Source organism: Arachis hypogaea, chromosome 11 (assembly GCF_003086295.3).
Source record: "Arachis hypogaea cultivar Tifrunner chromosome 11, arahy.Tifrunner.gnm2.J5K5, whole genome shotgun sequence".
Taxonomy (NCBI): Eukaryota; Viridiplantae; Streptophyta; class Magnoliopsida; order Fabales; family Fabaceae; genus Arachis; species Arachis hypogaea.
Window position 1 is genome coordinate 50,156,913 of NC_092046.1, and position 22,453 is coordinate 50,179,365.

General features: G+C 38.7%; 2 non-coding genes across 2 annotated transcripts; both read right to left on the reverse strand.

Annotated features, from left to right (window-relative positions):
* Positions 1-979: 979 nt before the first annotated feature.
* On the reverse strand, positions 980-1,087 carry LOC112724570 (small nucleolar RNA R71). The gene has a single exon (XR_003163726.1). It is a non-coding gene; the product is annotated as a small nucleolar RNA R71 (small nucleolar RNA).
* A 6,700-nt stretch (positions 1,088-7,787) lies between these two features.
* On the reverse strand, positions 7,788-7,895 carry LOC112725334 (small nucleolar RNA R71). The gene has a single exon (XR_003164449.1). It is a non-coding gene; the product is annotated as a small nucleolar RNA R71 (small nucleolar RNA).
* Positions 7,896-22,453: the final 14,558 nt, after the last annotated feature.

The following is a 22,453-nucleotide window of genomic DNA, read 5'->3' on the forward strand; positions in this document are numbered from 1 at the left end:
GTTTCAACTAACTAACTAACTTTTTGTTTGTTTCTTAACTTTTTCAAAACTACCTAACTAACTCTCTCTCTCTCATTTTTGAAAATATTTTCCCTCTTTTTCAAATATTTCTTTTTAATTAACTAATTATTTTTATCTTTTATTTTTGATTTCAAAAATTTTCGAAAATTACTAACATTTTTTCAAAAACCATTTTTCAAAAATCACTAACTCTTTTTCAAAATAATTTTCGAAAATTATCCCTCCCCCATCTCATTCTATTTATTCATTCATATCCTAACATCTCATCTCACATCTCTTCCATTCGTACAGTTGTGTTTCTTCCTTTACATCACATTCTTTGTCTCCCCCTCTTTTCTTCCACTCACAAAGGGATCCCTATACTGTGGTATAAAGGATCTCTATTATTATTATTATTATTTTTCTGTGCCTTCTTCTTTGTCATATGAGCAGGAGCAAGGACCAAAACATTCTTGTGGAAGCAGATCCAGAACCTGAAAGGACTCTGAAGAGAAAATTAAGAGAAGCTAAAATACAACAATCCAGAGATAACCTTTCAGAAATTTTCGAACAGGCAGAGGAGATGGCAGCCGAAAATAATGATAATGTAAGGAAGATGCTTGGTGACTTTACTGCACCAAATTCCAATTTACATGGAAGAAGCATCTCCATTCCTGCCATTGGAGCAAACAACTTTGAGCTGAAACCTCAATTAGTTTCTCTGATGCAGCAGAACTGCAAGTTTCATGGACTTCCATCTGAAGATCCTTTTCAGTTCTTAACTGAATTCTTGCAGATATGTGATACTGTTAAGACTAATGGAGTAGATCCTGAAGTCTACAGGCTCATGCTTTTCCCTTTTGCTGTAAGAGACAGAGCTAGATTATGGTTGGATTCTCAACCCAAAGACAGCCTGAACTCTTGGGATAAGCTGGTCACGGCTTTCTTAGCCAAGTACTTTCCTCCTCAAAAGCTGAGCAAGCTTAGAGCTGATGTTCAAACCTTCAGACAGAAAGAAGGTGAATCCCTCTATGAAGCTTGGGAAAGATACAAACAGTTGACCAAAAAGTGTCCTTCTGACATGCTTTCAGAATGGACCATCCTGGATATATTCTATGATGGTTTATCTGAGCTATCAAAGATGTCACTGGACACTTCTGCAGGTGGATCCATTCACCTAAAGAAAACGCCTGCAGAAGCTCAAGAACTCATTGACATGGTTGCTAATAACCAGTTCATGTACACTTCTGAAAGGAATCCTGTGAGTAATGGGACGCCTATGAAGAAGGGAGTTCTTGAAGTTGATACTCTGAATGCCATATTGGCTCAGAACAAAATATTGACTCAGCAAGTCAATATGATCTCTCAGAGTCTGCATGGAATGCAAGCTGCATCCAACAGTACTCAAGAGGCATCTTCTGAAGAAGAAGCCTATGATCCTGAGAACCCTGCAATAGCAGAGGTAAATTACTTAGGTGAACCTTATGGAAACACCTATAACTCAACATGGAAAAATCATCCAAATTTCTCATGGAAGGATCAAAAGCCCCAACAAGGCTTTAATAATGGTGGAAGAAATAGGTTTAGCAATAGCAAGCCTTTTCCATCATCAACTCAGCAACTGACAGAGAACTCTGAACAAAATGCTTCTAACTTAGCAAATTTAGTCTCTGATCTATCTAAGGCCACTGTAAGTTTCATGAATGAAACAAGATCTTCCATTAGAAATCTGGAAGCACAAGTGGGCCAGATGAGTAAAAGGATCCCTGAAATCCCTCCTAGCACTCTCCCAAGCAATACAGAAGAGAACCCAAAAGGAGAGTGCAAGGCCATTGACATAAGCGCCATGGCTGAACCTGTAAGGGAAGGAGAGGACGTGAATCCCAAGGAGGAAGACCTCCTGGGACGTCCAGTGGTCAATAAGGAGCTTCCCTCTGAGGAACCAAAGGAATCTGAGACTCATCTAGAGACCATAGAGATTCCATTGAACCTCCTTATGCCCTTCATGAGCTCTGATGAGTATTCCTCTTCTGAAGAGAATGAGGATGTTACTGAAGAGCAAACTGCCAAGTTTCTTGGGGCAATCATGAAGCTGAATGCCAAATTATTTGGCATTGATACTTGGGAAGTTGAACCTCCCTTGTTCATCAATGAACTAAGTGATCTGGATCAACTGACATTGCCTCAGAAGAGACAGGATCTTGGAAAGTTCATAATCCCTTGTACCATAGGCACCATGATCTTTAAGGCTCTGTGTGACCTTGGTTCAGGGATAAACCTCATGCCCCTCTCGGTAATAGAAAAACTGGGAATCTATGGGGTGCAAGCTGCTAAAATCTCACTAGAGATGGCAGACAGCTCAAGAAAACAGGCTTATGGACAAGTAGAAGATGTATTAGTAAAGGTTGAGGGCCTTTACATACCTACTGATTTCATAGTCCTGGATACTGGAAAGGAAGAGGATGAATCCATCATCCTAGGAAGACCTTTCCTGGCCACAGCAAGAGCTGTGATTGATATTGACAGAGGTGAAATATTCCTTCAATGGAATGAGAACTCCCTTGTATTCAAAACTCAAGGATCTCCCTCTGCAACCATGGAGAGGAAGCTTGAAAAGCTTCTCTCAAAGCAGAGTCAACCAGAGCCCCCACAGTCAAACTCCAAGTTTGGTGTTGGGAGGCCACAACCAAACTCTAAGTTTGGTGTTGAACTCCCATATCCAAACTCTAAGTTTGGTGTTGGAAAGTCTCAACAAAGCTCTGCACATCTGTGAGGCTCCATGAGAGCCCACTGTCAAGCTATTGACATTAAAGAAGCGCTTGTTGGGAGGCAACCCAATGTTTATCTAATTCTTATTTTTATTGTTTTTCATGTTTTCTTAGGTTCATGATCATGTGGAGTCACAAAATAAACAAAAAAATCAAGAACGGAATCAAAAACAGCAGGAGAAAAATCACACCCTGGAGGAGCATCTGTCTGGCGTTCAAACGCCAGAACAGAGCATAGTTCTGGCGCTGAACGCCCAGAATGGGAGCATCCTGGCGCTGAACGCCCAGAACAAGCATGGTTCTGGCGTTCAACGCCAGAAATGGCAGCAAATGGGCGTTGAACGCCCAAAATGGGCACCGACCTGGCGCTGAACGCCCAGAGTTGTGTGCAAGGGCATTTTGCATGCCTAAATTGGTGTAGGGATGTAAATGCCTTGACACCCCAAGATCTGTGGACCCCACAGGATCCCCACCTACCTTCACTCACTCTCTTCTCTCTTCTCAATCATCCTCTATTCCCAATAAACACTCATCCCTTCTGTCTTCCATTTACCACTCACACCCATACACCCACTTACCTTCAAAAATTCAACATCTCTTCCCCACCCAATCCCACCCATATGGCCGAATACACACAGCCATCCATCTCCTCCATATCCTCTTCTTCTTCTATTCTTTCTTCTTTTGCTCGAGGGCGAGCAACATTCTAAGTTTGGTGTGGTAAAAGCATAGCTTTTTTGTTTTTTCCATAACCATTGATGGCACCTAAGGCCAGAGAAACCTCTAGAAAGAGGAAAGGGAAGACAAAAGCTTCCATCAAGGGTCTATAGCTCAGTGGTAGAACATTTGACTGCAAATCAAGAGATCCCTGAGATACCTCAGGGGATACATTTTCTTCCACGCAATTATTGGAAGCAACTAAGGGTGGAACATCAAGAGCACTCCTTCATCCTTCATGAAATCAGAGAAGATCTAAAAGCAATGAAGGAGGAGCAACAAAGACAAGGAAGAGACATAGAAGAGCTCAAGGACATCATTGGTTCCTCAAGAAGGAAACGCCACCATCACTAAGGTGGATTCATTCCTTGTTCTTGTTTCTTCTATTTTTCGTTTTCTATGTTATGTGCTTATCTGTGTTTGTGTCTTCATTACATGATCATTAGTAGTCAGTAACTATGTCTTAAAGTTATAAATGTCCTATGAATCCATCACCTTTCTTAAATGAAAAATGTTTTAATTCAAAAGAACAAGAAGTACATGAGTTTTGAATTTATCCTTGAACTTAGCTTAATTATATTGATGTGGTGACAATGCTTCTTGTTTTCTGAATGTATGCTTGAACAGTGCATATGACTTTTGAAGTTGTTGTTTAAGAATGTTAAATATGTTGGCTCTTGAAAGAATGATGACTAGGAAACATGTTATTTGATAATCTGAAAAATCATAAAAATGATTCTTGAAGCAAGAAAAAGCAGCAAAGAACAAAGCTTGCAGAAAAAAAAATATAGGCGAAAAAAAAAATAGAAAGAAAAAGAAAAAGCAAGCAGAAAAAGCCAATAAACCTTAAAACCAAAAGGCAAGGGCAAATAAAAAGGATCCCAAGGCTTTGAGCATCAGTGGATAGGAGGACCTAAAGGAATAAAATCCTGGTCTAAGCGGCTAAACCAAGCTGTCCCTAACCATGTGCTTGTGGCGTGTAGGTGTCAAGTGAAAACTTGAGACTGAGCGGTTAAAGTCAAGGTCCAAAGCAAAAGAAGAGTGTGCTTAAGAACCCTGGACACCTCTAATTGGGGACTTTAGCAAAGCTGAGTCACAATCTGAAAAGGTTCACCCAATTATGTGTCTGTGGCATTTATGTATCCGGTGGTAATACTGGAAAACAAAGTGCTTAGGGCCACGGCCAAGACTCATAAAGAAGCTGTGTTCAAGAATCATCATACTGAACTAGGAGAGTCAATAACACTATTTGAAATCTGAAGTTCCTATAGATGCCAATCATTCTAAACTTCAATGGATAAAGTGAGATGCCAAAACTATTCAAGAGGCAAAAAGCTATAAGTCCCGCTCATACGATTGAAGCTCTGTTTCATTGATAGTTTGGAATTTATAGTATATTCTCTTCTTTTTATCCTATTTGATTTTCAGTTGCTTGGGGACAAGCAACAATTTAAGTTTGGTGTTGTGATGAGCGGATAATTTATACGCTTTTTGGCATTGTTTTTAGTATGTTTTTAGTAGAATCTAGTTACTTTTAGGGATGTTTTCATTAGTTTTTATGTTAAATTCACATTTCTGGACTTTACTATGAGTTTGTGTGTTTTTCTGTGATTTCAGGTATTTTCTGACTGAAATTGAGGGACTTGAGCAGAAATCAGATTCAGAGGTTGAAAAAGGACTACTGATGTTGTTGGATTCTGACCTCCCTGCACTCAAAGTGGATTTTATGGAGCTACAGAACTCGAAATTGCGCGTTTCCAATTGCGTTGGAAAGTAGACATCCAGGGCTTTCCAGCAATATATAATAGTCCATACTTTGGCCAAGAATGGACGAAGTAAACTGGCGTTCAACGCCAGCCTTCTGCCCAAATCTGGCGTCCAGCGCCAGAAAAGGATCCAAAACCAGAGTTGAACGCCCAAACTGGCACAGAAACTGGCGTTCAACTCCACAAATGGCCTCTGCACGTGCTACACTTAAGCTCAGCCCAAACACACACCAAGTGGGCCCCGGAAGTGGATTTGTACATCAATTACTTACTCATGTAAACCCTAGTGACTAGTTTATTATAAATAGGACCTCTTACTATTGTATTAGACGTCTTTTTGACCATCTTTGAACGCATTGTTCTTAGACCATAGGGGCTGGCCACACGGCCATGCCTGGACCTTTCACTTATGTATTTTCAACGGTAGAGTTTCTACACTCCATAGATTAAGGTGTGGAGCTCTGCTGTTCCTCAAAGATTAATGCAAAGTACTACTATTTTCTATTCAATTCTTCTTATTTCGCTTCTAAGATATCCATTCGCACCCAAGAACGTGATGAAGGTGATGATTATGTGTGACGCTCATCACCATTCTCCCCTATGAACGCGTGCCTGACAAACACTTCTGTTCTACATGAATTAAGCTAGAATGAGTATCTCTTAGATCTCCTAACCAGATTCTTCGTGGCGTAAGCTAGAATGATGGCGGCATTCAAGAGAATCCAGAAGGTCTAAACCTTGTCTGTGGTATTCTGAGTAGGATTCAATGATTGAATGACTGTGACGAGCTTCAAACTCGCGATTGTTGGGCGTTAGTGACAGACGCAAAAGGAGGGTGAATCCTATTCCAGCATGATCGAGAACCGACAGATGAATAGCCGTGCCGTGACAGAGTGCGTGAGCATATTATTCACTGAGAGGAGGGGATGTAGCCACTGACAACGGTGATGCCCTTGCATAAAGCCAGCCATGGAAAGGAGTAAGACTGATTGGATGAAGATAGCAGGAAAGCAGAGGTTCAGAGGAACGAAAAGCATCTCCATTCGCTTATCTGAAATTCCTACCAATGATTTACATAAGTATCTCTATCCCTATTTTACTATATAATATTCGAAAACACCATTATCACTTTATATCCGCCTGACTGAGATTTACAAGGTGACCATAGCTTGCTTCATACCAACAATCTCCGTGGGATTCGACCCTTACTCACGTAAGGTATTACTTGGACGACCCAGTGCACTTGCTGGTTAGTTGTATCGAAATTGTGACAATTATGTATTAAGATCAAAGCACCAAGCTTTGGAGCCATTACCAGGGATTGTTCGAGCCTGGACATCACAATTTCGTGCACCACTTGCCTAGTAAGAAAGGTTCAATCTTTAAACACTAGAATCATATCTTTTAAGTTTCTTGTTAGTCAAGTAATCAACTTTGATTTCAAAAATAAAATCTTTTTAAATTTATTTTTCAAATCTTTTTCAAAATAAGTTTCAATCACATCTTTTTCAAAATCAATTTCAAAATCTTTTCTAACTTCTTATCTTTTCAAAAATTGATTTTCAAATATTTTTCAATTAACTATTTGACTTTTTGTTTGATTTTAAAAGTTTACTATTTCAATCATATCTTTTTCAAAATTACCTAACTAATTCTCTCTCTGATTTTCGAAAATCACCTTCCTCTTTTTCAAAATTTCTTTTTAATTAACTAATTATTTTAAATTTTAATTTTAATTTTTTTCTTTTCTTATTTCGAATTTTAACTTTAATTTTTAAATTAAAAACAAAAAAATATTTTTTTCTTTTCAATGATTTTCGAAAATTCTTCTCTCTCACCTCCTCCTAATTATTTATTTATCTACTAACACTTCTCTTCTTCTTAAAAATTCGAACCCTCTCCCTCTTTCTGTGTTCGAATTTCTTTTCTTCTTCTACTCACATAAAGGAATCTCTATACTGTGACATAGAGGATTTCTCTTCTTTTCTGTTTTCTTCTTTTTCATATGAGCAGGAACAAGGATAAGAACACTCTTGTTGAAGCTGATCCTGAACCTAAAAGGAGTTTGAAGAGGAAGCTAAGGGAAGCTAAAGCACAACTCTCTAGAGAAAATCTGACAGAAATTTTCGAAAAAGAAGGAGACATGGCCAAAAATAATAACAATGCAAGGAAGATGCTTGGTGACTTTACTGCACCAAATTCCAATTTACATGGAAGAAGCATCTCAATCCCTGCCATTGGAGCAAACAATTTTGAGCTAAAGCCTCAATTAGTTTCTCTAATGCAACAGAACTGCAAGTTTCATGGACTTCCAGCAGAAGATCCTTTTCAGTTCTTAACTGAATTCTTGCAGATCTGTGATACTGTTAAGACCAATGGGGTTGACGCCGAGGTCTACATGCTTATGCTTTTCCCGTTTCATGTAAGAGACAGAGCTAGAATATAGTTGGACTCTCAACCTAAGGATAGCATGAACTCTTGGGATAAGCTGGTCACAGCTTTCTTAGCCAAGTTCTTTCCTCCTCAAAAGCTTAGCAAGCTTAGAGTGGATGTTCAAACCTTCAAACAGAAAGAAGGTAAATCCCTCTATGAAGCTTGGGAGAGGTATAAGTAACTGACCAAAAAGTGTCCTTCTGACATGCTTTCAGAATGGACCATCCTGGATATATTCTATGATAGTCTGTCTGAATTATCAAAGATGTCATTGGACCATTCTACAGGTGGATCCATTCATCTAAAGAAAATGCCTGCAGAAGCTCAAGAACTCATTGACATGGTTGCAAATAACCAGTTCATGTACACTTCTGAAAGGAATCCTATAAGTAATGGGACGCCTCAGAGGAAGGAAGTTCTTGAAATTGATACTCTGAATGCCATATTGGCTCAGAATAAAATATTGACTCAGCAAGTCAATATGATTTCTCAGAGTCTGAATGGATTGCAAGCTGCATCCAACAGTACTCAAGAGGCATCTTCTGAAGAAGAAGCTTATGATCCTGAGAACCTTGCAATAGCAGAGGTGAATTACATGGGGAACACTAAGGGAGTACCTATAATCCTTCATGGAGAAATCATCCAAATTTCTCATGGAAGGATCAACAAAAGCCTCAACAAGGCTTTATTAATGGTGGAAGAAACAAGTTTAGCAATAGCAAGCCTTTCCCATCATCCACTCAGCAACAGACAGAGAATTTTCAGAAGAATCTATCTAGCTTAGCAAATATAGTCTCTGATCTATCTAAGGCCACTTTAAGTTTCATGAATGAAACAAGGTCCTCCATTAGAAATCTGGAGGCACAAGTAGGCCAGCTGAGTAAAAGGGTCACTAAAACTCCTCCTAGTACTCTCCCAAGCAATACAGAAGAGAATCCAAAAAGAGAGTGCAAGGCCATTACCTTACTTGGTATGGCCGAACCCAAAGAGGAGGAGAAGGACTTGAATCCTAGTGAGGAAGACCTCCTGGGACGTCCATTGACCTATAAGGAGTTTCCCTTTGCAGAACCAAAGGAATCTGAGACTCATCTAGAGACCATAGAGATTCTATTGAACCTCTTTTTGCCCTTCATGAGCTCTGATGAGTATTCACCCTCTGAAGAGGATGAAGACATTACTGAAGAGCAAGTTACTAAGTACCTTGGTACAATCATGAAGCTGAATGCCAAATTATTTGGTAATGAGACTTGGGAAGATGAACCTCCCTTGCTCACCAATGAACTAAATGTATTGGATAGGCAGAAATTACCTCAAAAGAAATAGGATCCTGGTAAATTCCTAATTCCCTGTAACAAGGCACCATGACCTTTGAGAAGGCTCTGTGTGACCTGGGGTCAGGAATAAACTTAATGCCACTCTCTGTAATGGAGAAACTTGGGATCTTTGAGGTGCAAGCTGCCAGAATCTCATTAGAGATGGCAGACAACTCAAGAAAACAGGCTTATGGACAAGTAGAGGACGTGTTAGTGAAGGTTGAAAGCCTTTACATCCCTGCTGATTTCATAATCCTAGACACTGGGAAGGATGAGGATGAATCCATCATCCTTGGAAGACCCTTCCTAGCCACAGCAAAAGCTGTGATTGATGTGGACAGAGGAGAGTTGATCCTTCAACTGAATGAGGACAACCTTGTGTTTAAAACTCAAGGATCTCCTTCTGTAACCATGGAGAGGAAGCATGAAAAACTTCTCTCACTGTAGAGTCAACCAAAGCCCCCACAGTTAAACTCTAAGTTTGGTGTTGGGAGGCCACAACCAAACTCTAAGTTTGGTGTTGAACCCCCACATTCAAACTCTAAGTTTGGTGTTGGGAGGTCCCAACAATGCTCTGAACATCTGTGAGGCTCCATGAGAGCTCACTGTCAAGCTATTGACATTAAAGAAGCACTTGTTGGGAGGCAACCCAATGTTATTTAATTATATCTATTTTATTTTTATTTCTATTTCGTGTTTTATTAGGTTGATGATCATGTGGAGTCACAAAAACTACAAAAAAAAAAATAAAAAACAAAATGAAAAACAGCATAAAAAAATAGCACACCCTGGAGGAGGAGCATTCCGGCGTTTAAACGCTAGAAACAAGCATTTTTCTGGCGTTTAATGCCAGAAACAAGCATCTACCTGGCGTTAAATGCCAGAAACAGGCTACTTTTAGGCGTTTAACGCCAAAAACAGGCAGCAGTTTGGCGTTAAACGCCAGGATTGCACAGCAAGGGCGTTTTACACGCCTAATTAGAGCAGGGATGTTAAGTCATTGACCCCACTGGATCTGTGGACCCCACAGGATCCCCACAGGATTTGTGGACCCCACAGGATCCCCACCACTTCTTCTCTCCTCTTCACCATTCACATCCATCCACTCTTCCCCATAAACCCTACCTACCTCCAAAATTCAAACTCTTTTTCCTCCCAAACCCAACCCTAATTGCCGAACCCTAAACCTCCCCCCACCCCTATATAAACCCCTCATTCCTTCTTCATTTTCACACAACACAACCCTTCCTTCTTACCTTTGGCCGAATACACACCTCTCTTCCTCTCCTCCATTCTTTTTCTTCTTCTCCTTCTATCTCTCTTCTTTTGCTCGGGGACGAGCAAACATTTTAAGTTTGGTGTGGTAAAAATCATTGCTTTTTTTTCCATAACCATCAATGGCACCTAAGGCTAGAGAATCCTCAAGAAAGAGGAAAGGGAAGGCAATTGCTTCCACCTCTGAGTCATGGGAGATGGAGAAATTCATCTTAAAGGTCCATCAAGACCACTTCTATGAAGTTGTGGCCAAGAAGAAAGTGATCCCTGAGGTTCCTTTCAAGCTCAAAAAGAATGAGTATCCGGAAATCCGACTTGAGATCCAAAGAAAAGGTTGAGAAGTTCTCACCAACCCCATTCAACAAGTCGGGATCTTAATGGTTCAAGAGTTCTATGCAAACGCATGGATCACTAGGAACCATGATCAAAGTGTGAACCTAAATCCAAAGCATTGGCTCACCATGGTTCGGGGGAAATACTTAGATTTTAGTCCGAAAAATGTAAGGTTAGCGTTCAACTTGCCAATGATGCAAGAAAATGCAAACCCCTACACTAGAAGGGTCAATTTTGATCAAAGGTTGGACCAAGTCCTCATGGACATATGTGTGGAAGGAGCTCAATGGAAAGTTGACTCAAGAGGCAAGCCGGTTCAATTAAGAAGACCGGATCTTAAGCCTGTAGCTAGAGGATGGTTGGAGTTCATTCAGCGCTCAATCATTCCTACTAGCAACTGGTCTGAAGTTACTGTAGACCGGGCCATCATGATCCATAGTATCATGATTGGGGAGGAAGTAGAGGTTCATGAGATTATACCTCAAGAACTCTACAAGGTGGCTGACAAGTCATCCACTTTGGCAAGGTTAGCCTTTCCTCACCTTATTTGCCACCTCTGCAATTCGGCTGGAATTGACATAGAGGGAGACATCCTCATTGAAGAGGATAAGCCCATCACTAAGAAAAGGATGGAGCAAACAAGAGATCATGGACCTCAATAAGAGCATGAGGAAATTCCTCACCAGGAAATCCCTGAGATGCCTCAGGGGATGCACTTTCCTCCACAGAATTATTGGGAGCAAATCAACACCTCCCTAGGAGAATTAAGTTCCAACATGGGACAACTAAGGATGGAGCACCAAGAGTACTCCATCATCATCCATGAAATTAGGGAAGATCAAAGAGCTATGAGGGATGAACAACAAAGACAAGGAAGAGACATAGAGGAGCTCAAGAGCACCATTGGTTCTTCAAGAAGAGGAAGACGCCACCCTCACTAAGGTGGACCCGTTTCTTAATCTTCTTGTTCTTAATTTCCTGTTTTTTGTTTATTATGCTTTATGTTTTATTTATGTTTATGTCTTTACTATATGATCATTAGTGTTTAAGTGTCTATGTCTTAAAGCTATGAATGTCCTATGACTCCATCACCTCTCTTAAATGAAAAATGTTCTAAAAATAAAAGAACAAGAACTACATGGTTTCGAATTCATCCTTGAAATTAGTTTAATTATTTTGATGTGGTGACAATACTTTTTGTTTTCTGAATGAATGCTTGAACAGTGCATATGTCTTTTGAAATTGTTGTTTATGAATGCTAAATATGTTGGCTCTTGAAAGAATAATGAAAAAGGAGACATGTTATTTGATAATCTAAAAAATCATAAAATTGATTCTTGAAGCAAGAAAAAGTAGTGAATACAAAAGCTTGCGAAAAAAAGAGAAGAGAAAAAAAATGGCAAAAAAAAAGAAAGAAAAAGAAAAGGCAAGCAGAAAAAGCCAAAAGCTCTTTAAACCAACAGGCAAGAGCAAAAAGCCAATAGCCCTTAAAACCAAAAGGCAAGGGTAATAGAAAGGATCCAAGGCTTTGAGCATCAGTGGATAGGAGGGCCTAAAGGAATAAAATCCTGGCCTAAGCGGCTAAACCAAGCTGTCCCTAACCATGTGCTTGTGGCGTGAAGGTGTCAAGTGAAAACTTGAGACTGAGCAGTTAAAGTCAAGGTCCAAAGCAAAAAAAGAGTGTGCTTAAAAACCTTGGACACCTCTAATTGGGGACTTTAGCAAAGCTGAGTCACAATCTGAAAAAGTTCACCTAGTTATGTGTCTATGGCATGTATGTATCCGGTGGTAATACTGGAAAACAAAGTGCTTAGGGCCACGGCCAAGACTCATAAAGTAGCTGTGTTCAAGAATCAACATACTAAACTAGGAGAATCAATAACACTATCTAAATTCTAAGTTCCTATAGATGCCAATCATTCTGAACTTCAATGGATAAAGTGAGATGCCAAAACTATTCAAGAGGCAAAAAGCTACTAGTCCCACTCATCTGATTGGAGCTAAGTTTCATTGATATTTTGGAATTTATAGTATATTCTCTTCTTTTTATCCTATTTGATTTTCAGTTGCTTGGAGACAAGCAACAATTTAAGTTTCGTGTTGTGATGAGCGGATAATTTATACGCTTTTTGGAATTGTTTTTACATAGTTTTTAGTATGATTTAGTTAGTTTTTAATATATTTTTATTAGTTTTTAAATAAAAGTCACATTTCTGGACTTTACTATGAGTTTGTGTGTTTTTCTGTGATTTCAGGTATTTTCTGGCTGAAATTGAGGGACTTGAGCAAAAATCAGATTCAGAGGTTGAAGAAGGACTGCAGATGTTGTTGGATTCTGACCTCCCTGCACTCAAAGTGGATTTTTCGGAGCTACAAAACTCCAAATGGCGCACTTTCAATTGTATTGGAAAGCAAACATTTAGGGCTTTCCAGCAATATATAATAGTCCATACTTTGCCCGAGTTTAGATGACGCAAACTGGTATTCAACGCCAGCTTCCTGCCCTATTCTGGAGTTAAACGCCAGAGACAGGTTGCAAAGTAGAGTTAAATGCCAGAAAGAGGTTACAAACTGGCGTTCAACTCCAAGAGAAGCCTCTACACATGTAAAGCTCAATGCTCAGCCCAAGCACACACCAAGTCGGCCCCGGAAGTGGATTTCTGCATCATTTACTCATTTCTGTAAACCCTAGTAACTAGTCTGATATAAATAGGACCTTTTACTATTGTGTTAGACATCTTTGATCAGTTTTATGCTATCCTGGACCTTTATGGGGGCTGGCCATTCGGCCATGCCTGGACTATTATCACTTATGTATTTTCAACGGTAGAGTTTCTACACACCATAGATTAAGGTGTGGAGCTCTGCTGTTCCTCATGAATTAATGCAAAGTACTATTGTTTTTCTATTCAATTCAAGCCTATTTCTTATCTATGATATACACTTGTTCTTCAACTTGAAGAAGGTGATGATCCGTGACACTCATCATCATTCTCACCTATGAACGCGTGCCTGACAACCACTTCCGTTTTACTTGCGATAGCTTGAGTGCGTATCTCTTAGCCTCCTGGTTCATGATGCATGGTTGCCTCGCCTGACAAAAGATCCCTCCATTCCATGAGATCAGAGTCTTCATGGTATAGGCTAGAATTATTGGCGGCCATTCTTGAGATCCGAAAAGTCTAAACCTTGTCTGTGGTATTTCGAGTAGGATCTGGGAAGGGATGGCTGTGATGAGACTCAAACTCGTGAGTGCTGGGCATAGTGACAGACGCAAAAGGATTACTGAATCCTATTCTAGTATGATCGAGAACCGACAGATAAATAACCGTGCTGTGACAGCGCATTTTGGACCATTTTCACTGAGAGGATGGGATGTAGCCATTGACAATAGTGATGCCCTACACGACGCTTGCCATGGAAAGGAGTATGAAGGATTGGATGAAGACAATAGGAAAGTAGAGAATCAGAAGGAACAAAGCAACTCCATACGCTTATCTGAAATTCTCACCAATGAATTACATAAGTACCTCTATCCTATATTTTACTTATATTTCTATTATCAATTCACCATAACTATTTGAATCCGCCTGACTGAGATTTACAAGGTGACCATAGCTTGCTTCAAGCTGACAATCTCCGTGGGATCGACCTTTACTCATGTAAGGTTTATTACTTGGACGACCCAGTGCACTTGCTGGTTAGTTGTGTGAAGTTATGACAAAGTGTGTGAATTACGTTCCGAACACCAAGTTTTTGGTGCCGTTGTTAAGGATCACAATTTCGTGCACCATCTAGTGTCTATGTCTTAAAGTTATGAATGTTCTATGAATCCTTCACCTTTCTTAAATGAAAAATGTTTTATTTTCAAAAGAACAAGAAGTGCATGATTTCGAGTATCTTGAAATTAGTTTAATTATTTTGATGTGGTGGCAATACTTTTTGTTTTCTAAATGAATGCTTGAACAGTGCATATTTTTTATATTGTTGTTTATGAATGTTAAAATTGTTGGCTCTTGAAAGAATAATGAAAAAGGAGAAATGTTGTTGATAATCTGAAAAACCATAAAATTGATTCTTGAAGCAAGAAAAAGCAGTGAACACAAAGCTTGCGAAAAAAAATGAAAAAAAAATTGGCGAAAAAAATATAAAGAAAAAGAAAAAAAAAGAAAATGCAAGCAGAAAAAGCCAATAACCCTTTAAACCAAAAGGCAAGGGTAAAAAAAAGGATTCAAGGCTTTGAGCATTAATGGATAGGAGGGCCCAAAGGAATAAAATCCTGGCCTAAGCGACTAAATCAAGTTGTCCCTAACCATGTGCTTGTGGCGTGAAGGTGTCAAGTGAAAAGCTTGAGACTGAGCGGTTAAAGTTGTGGTCCAAAGCAAAAAGAGTGTGCTTAAGAGCTCTGGGCACCTCTAACTGGGGACTCTAGCAAAGCTGAGTCACAATTTGAAAAGGTTCACCCAGTTATGTGTCTGTGGCATTTTTGTATCCAGTGGTAATATTGGAAAACAAAATGCTTAGGGTCACAGCCAAGACTCATAAAGTAGCTGTGTTCAAGCATCAACATATTGAACTAAGAGAATCAATAACACTATCTGAATTCTGAGTTCCTATGGATGCCAATCATTCTGAACTTCAAAGGATAAAGTGAGATGCCAAAACTATTCAGAAGCAAAAAGGCTACTAGTCCCGCTCATCTAATTAGAACTAAGTTCATTGATAAGTTTGGAATTCATTGTATCTTCTCTTCTTTCTATCCTATTTTATTTTTAGTTGCTTGGGGACAAGCAACAATTTAAGTTTGGCGTTGTGATGAGCGGATAATTTATACCCTTTTTAGCATTGTTTTTACATAGTTTTTAGTATGTTTTAGTTACTTTTTATTATATTTTTATTAGTTTTTATTCAAAAATCACATTTTTGGACTTTACTATGAGTTTGTGTGTTTTTCTGTGATTTCAGGTATTTTCTGGCTGAAATTGAGGGACCTGAGCAAAAATCTGATTCAGAGGGTGAAAAAGGACTGCATATGTTGTTGGATTCTGACACTTCTGCACTCGAAGTGGATTTTCTGGGGTTATAGAAGCCCAATTAGCGCGCTCTCAATTGCTTTGGAAAGTAGACATCTTGGGCTTTCTAGAAATATATAATAGTCCATACTTTTCCCGAGATTTGATGGCCCAAACTGGCATCCAATGCCAGCCTAAAATTTTCTGGCGTAAAATGCCCAAACTGGCACCAGAATTGGAGTTAAACGCCCAAACTGGCACCCAAGCTGGCGTTTGACATGGCAAAAATTGGCGAGTTAAGAAATTATTATAAGAAATATGTTGCAAGTACAGTTCTTAACCAACCAGAAATCCGCTTATCAATTTAGAAGGGTTGTCACAAAATTTAAATTAAAATACTGGGAGTATGAATCCCAGGTCGTCTCCCAACGAGTTGCAGAGAGATGTGCTATTTTATTAATCAGATGTTTTCAAAAATGGTTTGAGTTGAATAATAGGAAATTAAATTGGAGAATTTATGTAATTTTAAATAAAAATATTGACTGGGAGTAGATTAGTTGGAAGCCCTATTCTTGTTGGAGTACTCTCAAGATTAATTGATAATTGAGGGTTGTTCTATTTAGTTATCCCTTACTAGGTAAGGGAAAGTCAAGCAAGTTGGAAAGCTATTTCTATTCACAAATTCCAATCCGCTCAATTGAAAAGGATTGGTGTCAGTGACTAGAGGGCAATCCAACAATAAACGTAATTACAATTTTTTTTCTTTTAAGCATTCCAACTCAAGGTCTTACTTTCAATCAACTTCCATCCAAGTTACGAAACTACTCGCTCATTTTAAATGTAGAATTCATAACATAGGAAAGAGAAATATAGAAAGACATGATAAATAATAATCAAAGGGATCAATTAGAAATAAAAATAGTTCTTGTATTAATAAATTCTAAAAATAATCCAATAATAATTCTGAGTAAACAAAGGACATGGAAGAGTAAGAGACAGGTAAGGAAAACAAATGAGAATGACGAAGTCTTGCTGAGGTAATAACTTTCTCAATATCCCAATGCGAAAAGCAATAAAAATAAAATCCTAAGAACTATGAATGTGTAGAGAGAAAACCTAGAGGAGGAGTAGAAACTAGATCTAAAACTGAGAATTGTCTGTAATGAATGTTCTTCTTCGTTTCTGCATGTTCCCTGGCTCTAGTTTGCTTTTCTGGGCCAAAAACTGGGTCAAAACAGGGCCCAAAATCGCCCCCAGCAAATTCTGCAGATTCTGCAGATCGCGCGTTTCACGCGATTGCGTCATTCATGCGGACGCGTCATCCGGCATTTTGCCTTGCCACGCGTGCGCGTCGTCCACGCTCCGCATCACTTGTGCAATTCCGATCCGCGCGGTCGCGTGAGCCATGCGTCCGCGTCATTGCGATTTCCTCTATGTCGCGCGGTCGCGTGAGCCATGCGTCCGCGTCACTGCGATTTCCTCTATGTCGCGCGGTCGCGTGAGCCATGCGTCCGCGTCACTTCTCGCTGGTCATCTCCTCCATTTCTTGTGTTCCTTCCACTTTTGCAAGCTTTCTTTCCAATCTCCAAGTCATTCATGCCCTCTAAAGCCTGAAACACTTAACACACAGATCACGGCATCGAATGGAATAAAGGAGAATTAAAATACATAATTAAAAATCCCTAGGAAGCAAATTTTCAATCATGGAATAATTTTGGGAAAGAGTTATAAATGCATGCTAATCATATGAATAAGTGGGTAAAGAATTGATAAAACCATACAATTAAACACAATATAAACCATAAAATAGTGGTTTATCAGCGTTTAACTCCAAGAACAGCCTATGCACGAAAAAGCTTCAATGCTCAGCCCAAGCACACACCAAGTGGGCCCCAGAAGTAGATTTCTGCACTATCTGCACTTTGTTACTCATTTTCTGTAAACCCTAGTAACTAGTTTAGTATATAGAGCACTTTTTACTATTGTATTGAGACATTATCTTTTGATCTATCTTTTTATCATTGTTCACGTTTGGAGGCTGGCCTCATGGCCATGCCTAGACCTCTTTTCACTTATGTATTTTCTACGGTAGAGTTTCTATAGCCCATAGATTAAGGTGTGGAGCTCTGCTGTTCTTCATGAATTAATGGAAGTACTATTGTTTTTCCTTCAATTCATGCCTACTTCTTCTCTAAGATATACTCTCGTACTTAATTCAGTTAAGTCAGAATGAAAGGGTGACCCGTGACAATCACCCACTATCTTTGTTACTCGCTTAGCCAAGATCTGCGTGCCTGACAACCACAAGCGGTCTACATGATGTTCAACGTAGTCATTGGACGACAGCCGGAGTATATTCTTTTGGGTTTTTAATCAACGATTCACATCATCTCTCCTGACAACAGAGCATCTGAATCTGAGATTAGAACCTTTGGGGTATAGGCTAGAATCATTGGCAGCATTCTTGGGATCTGGAAAGTCTAAACCTTGCCTGTGGTATTCTGAGTAGGATCTGGAAAGGGATGACTGTGACGAGCTTCAAGCTTGCGAATGTTGGGCACAGTGACAGTGTGCAAATGGATCAATGGATCTTATTCCAACGCTAGCGGGAACCGACAGATGATTAGCCATGCGGTAGCTGTGCCTGGTATTTTTCATCCGAGATGAGAAATCCGACAGTTGATTAGCCGTACAGAAACCGTAGAGGACCATTTTCACTGAGAGGATCATATAGCTTGCCATGGAAGGGAGCACGCATGGTTGGAAGAAGGCAATAGGAAAGCAGAGGTTCAGAAGATATAAAGCATCCTGATGAGCAGATAATTTATACGCTTTTTGGCATTGTTTTTAGTATGTTTTTAGTAGAATCTAGTTACTTTTAGGGATGTTTTCATTAGTTTTTATGTTAAATTCACATTTCTGGACTTTACTATGAGTTTGTGTGTTTTTCTGTTATTTCAGGTATTTTCTGGCTGAAATTGAGGGACTTGAGCAAAAATCAGATTCAGAGGTAGAAGAAGGACTGCTGATGCTATTGGATTCTGACCTCCCTGCACTCAAAGTGGATTTTCTGGAGCTATAGAACTCAAAATAGCACACTTCCAATTGCGTTGAAATTAGACATCCAGGGCTTTCCAGCAATATATAATAGTCCATACTTTGGCCGAGTTTAGATGACGTAAAAGGGCGTTGAACGCCAGTTCTACGCTGCTGTCTGGAATTAAACGCCAGAAACATGTCACAAACCAGAGTTGAACGCCAGAAATACGTTACAACCTGGCGTTCAACTCCAGAAAGAGTCTCTGCACGTGTAACATTCAAGCTCAGCCCAAGCACACACCAAGTGGGCCCCGGAAGTGGATTTATGCATCAATTACTTACTTCTGTAAACCCTAGTAACTAGTTTAGTATAAATAGGACTTTTTACTATTGGGACGTCTGGTTCTTAGATCATGGGGGCTGGCCTCTCGGCCATGCCTGGACCTTTCACTTATGTATTTTCAACGGTAGAGTTTCTACACTCTATAGATTAAGGTGTGGAGCTCTGCTGTTCCTCAAAGATTAATACAAAGTACTACTGTTTTTCTATTCAATTCAACTTATTCCGCTTCTAAGATATTCATTCGCACTTCAACCTGAATGTGATGAATGTGACAATCATCATCATTCCCTATGAACGCGCGCCTGACAACCACTTCCGTTCTACCTTAGATTGAATGAGTATCTCTTGGATTTCTTAATCAGAATCTTCGTGGTATAAGCTAGATTGATGGCGGCATTCATGAGAGTCCGGAAAGTCTAAAGCTTGTCTGTGATATTCCGAGTAGGGCTCTGGGATTGAATGATTATGACGAACTTCAAACTCGCGAGTGCTGGGCGTAGTGACAGACGCAAAAGGAGGGTGAATCCTATTCCAGTATGATCGAGAACCTTAGATGATTAGCCGTGCTGTGACAGAGCATTTTGACCATTTTCACAAGAGGATGGGATGCAGCCATTGACAACGGTGATGCCTCCAGACGATTAGCCATGCAGTGACAGCGCATCGGACCATTTTCCAGAGAGGATCAAAAGTAGCCATTGCCAATGGTGATGTCCTTACATAAACCCAGCCATAGAAAGGAGTAAGACTGATTGGATGAAGACAGCAGGAAAGCAGAGGTTCAGAGGAACGAAAGCATCTCTATGTGTTTATCTGAAATTCTCACCAATGATTTACATAAGTATTTCTATCCTTATTTTATTATTTATTTTCAAAAACTCCATAACTATTTTATATCCGCCTGATTGAGATTTACAAGGTGACCATAGCTTGCTTCAAGCCGACAATCTCCGTGGGATTGACCCTTACTCACGTAAGGTTTATTACTTGGACGACCCAGTACACTTGCTGGTTAGTTGTATCGAAGTTGTGAATGAAAAACGATTTATTAAGACGTGTGTACAGAGTTTCTGGCGCCGTTGCCTGAGATCACAATTTCGTGCACCAAGTTTTTGGCGCCGTTGCCGGGGATTGTTCGAGTTTGAACAACTGGCGGTTCATCGTGTTGCTCAGATTAGGTAATTTTCTTTTTGTTTTTTTTTTTCGAAAAAAAAATAAATCTTTTCAAAAGTATATTTTTCTTCAGAATTTTTAAGAATGAATTCTAGAGTTTCATGAAGCATGTTGAAGCCTGGCGGGCTGTAAAGCCATGTCTAATTCTTTTTGGATAGGGGCTTCCAGCCATCAGCATAGAGGCAAGTTAATAAGTAATGAGCAGTATATTCTGATGTTACATGCTAAAGCTTGACTGGCTATTAAGCCATGTCTAACCCTCAGATTGGAGCTTTAGACTAACATGGCAAGATTCCTGGAATTTATATTAAAAATTTTGGAATCCTTATTTTTCTTTTTCAATCAATTTTCGAAAAATACCAAAAAAATTAGAAAATCATAAAAATCAAAAATATTTTTTGTGTTTCTTGTTTGAGTCATGTGTCATGTTATAAGTTTGGTGTCAATTGCATATTCATCTTGCATTTTTCGAAAATTCATGCATTCATAGTGTCCTTCATGATCTTCAAGTTGTTCTTGGTAAGTCTTCTTGTTTGATCTTGATGTTTTCTTGTTTTGTGTTGTATGGTATTTTTCATATGCATTCTTGCATCCATAGTGTCTGAACATGAAAGATTTCTAAGTTTGGTGTCTTGCATGTTTTCTTGCATATAAAAATTTTCAAAAATATGTTCTTGGTGTTCATCTTGACATTCAAGGTGTTCTTGGTGTTCATTTTGACATTCATAGCATTTTTGCATGCATTCATTGTTTTGATCCAAAATTTTCATGCATTGAGTCTTTTTCATGTTTTTCCCTCTCATCATTAAAAATTCAAAAAAAATATATATCTTTCCCTTTTTCACTCATAAATTTTGAAAATTTGAGTTGACTTTTTCAAAACTTTTTAAAATCTAGTTGTTTTTATGAGTCAAATCAAATTTTCAATTTAAAAATCTTATCTTTTTCAAAATCTTTTTCAAAAATCAAATCTTTTTCATTTTTTCTTATTTATTTTCAAAAATTATAAAAATATTTTTCAAAAATCTTTTTCTTATCTTTATCACATAATTTTCGAAAATAACATCATCAATTAATGTTTTGATTCAAAAATTTCAAGTTTGTTACTTGCTTGTTAAGAAAGATTCAAACTTTAAGTTCTAGAATCATATCTTGTGATTTCTTGTGAATCAAGTCATTAATTGTGATTTTAAAAATCAAATCTTTTTCAAAACTAATTTCAATCATATCTTTTCAAAAATATCTCTTTATCTTATCTTTTTCAAAATTTGATTTTAAAATATCCTTTCTAACTTCTTATCTTCTTATCTTTTCAAAATTGATTTTCAAATTTGTTTCAACTAACTAACTAACTTTTTGTTTGTTTCTTATCTTTTTCAAAACTACCTAACTAACTTTCTCTCTCTAATTTTTGAAAATATCTTCCCTCTTTTTCAAAATTTCTTTTTAATTAACTAATTATTTTAATTTTTTATTTTAATTTTCGAAAAATTACTAACCTTTTTCAAAAACTATTTTCGAAAATCACTAACTCTTTTTCAAAAATAATTTTCGAAAATTCTCCTTCTCTCTCATCTCCTTCTATTTGTTTATTCATCTACTAACACTTCATCTCACCCAAATTCGAACCCCCTCTTCCATCTGTGTTCGAATTTTTTCTTCTTCTTTTCATCTACTCACACAGGGGCCTCTATACTGTGGTAAAAAGGACCCCTATTATTATTATTTTTCTGTCCCTCTTTTTCATATGAGCAGGAGCAAGGACAAGAACATTCTTGTTGAAGCAGATCCAGAACCTGAAAGGACTCTGAAGAGGAAACAAAGAGAAGCTAAATTACAACAATCCAGCAAGCACCTTTCAAAAATTTTCGAACAGAAAGAGGAGATGGCAGCCGAAAATAACAATAATGCAAGGAGGATGTTTGGTGACTTTACTGCACCTAATTCCAATTTACATGGAAGAAGCATCTCCATTCCCACCATTGGAGCAAACAACTTTGAGCTGAAACCTCAATTAGTTTCTCTGATGCAGCAGAACTGCAAGTTTCATGGACTTCCATCTGAAGATCTCTTTCAGTTCTTAACTGAATTCTCGCAGATCTTTGATACTGTTAAGACTAATGGAGTAGATCCTGAAGTCTACAGGCTCATGCTTTTCCTTTTTGCTGTAAGAGACAGAGCTAGAATATGGTTGGACTCTCAACCTAAGGATAGCCTGAACTCTTGGGATAAGCTGGTCAAGGCTTTCTTAGCCAAGTTCTTTCCTCCTCAAAAGCTGAGT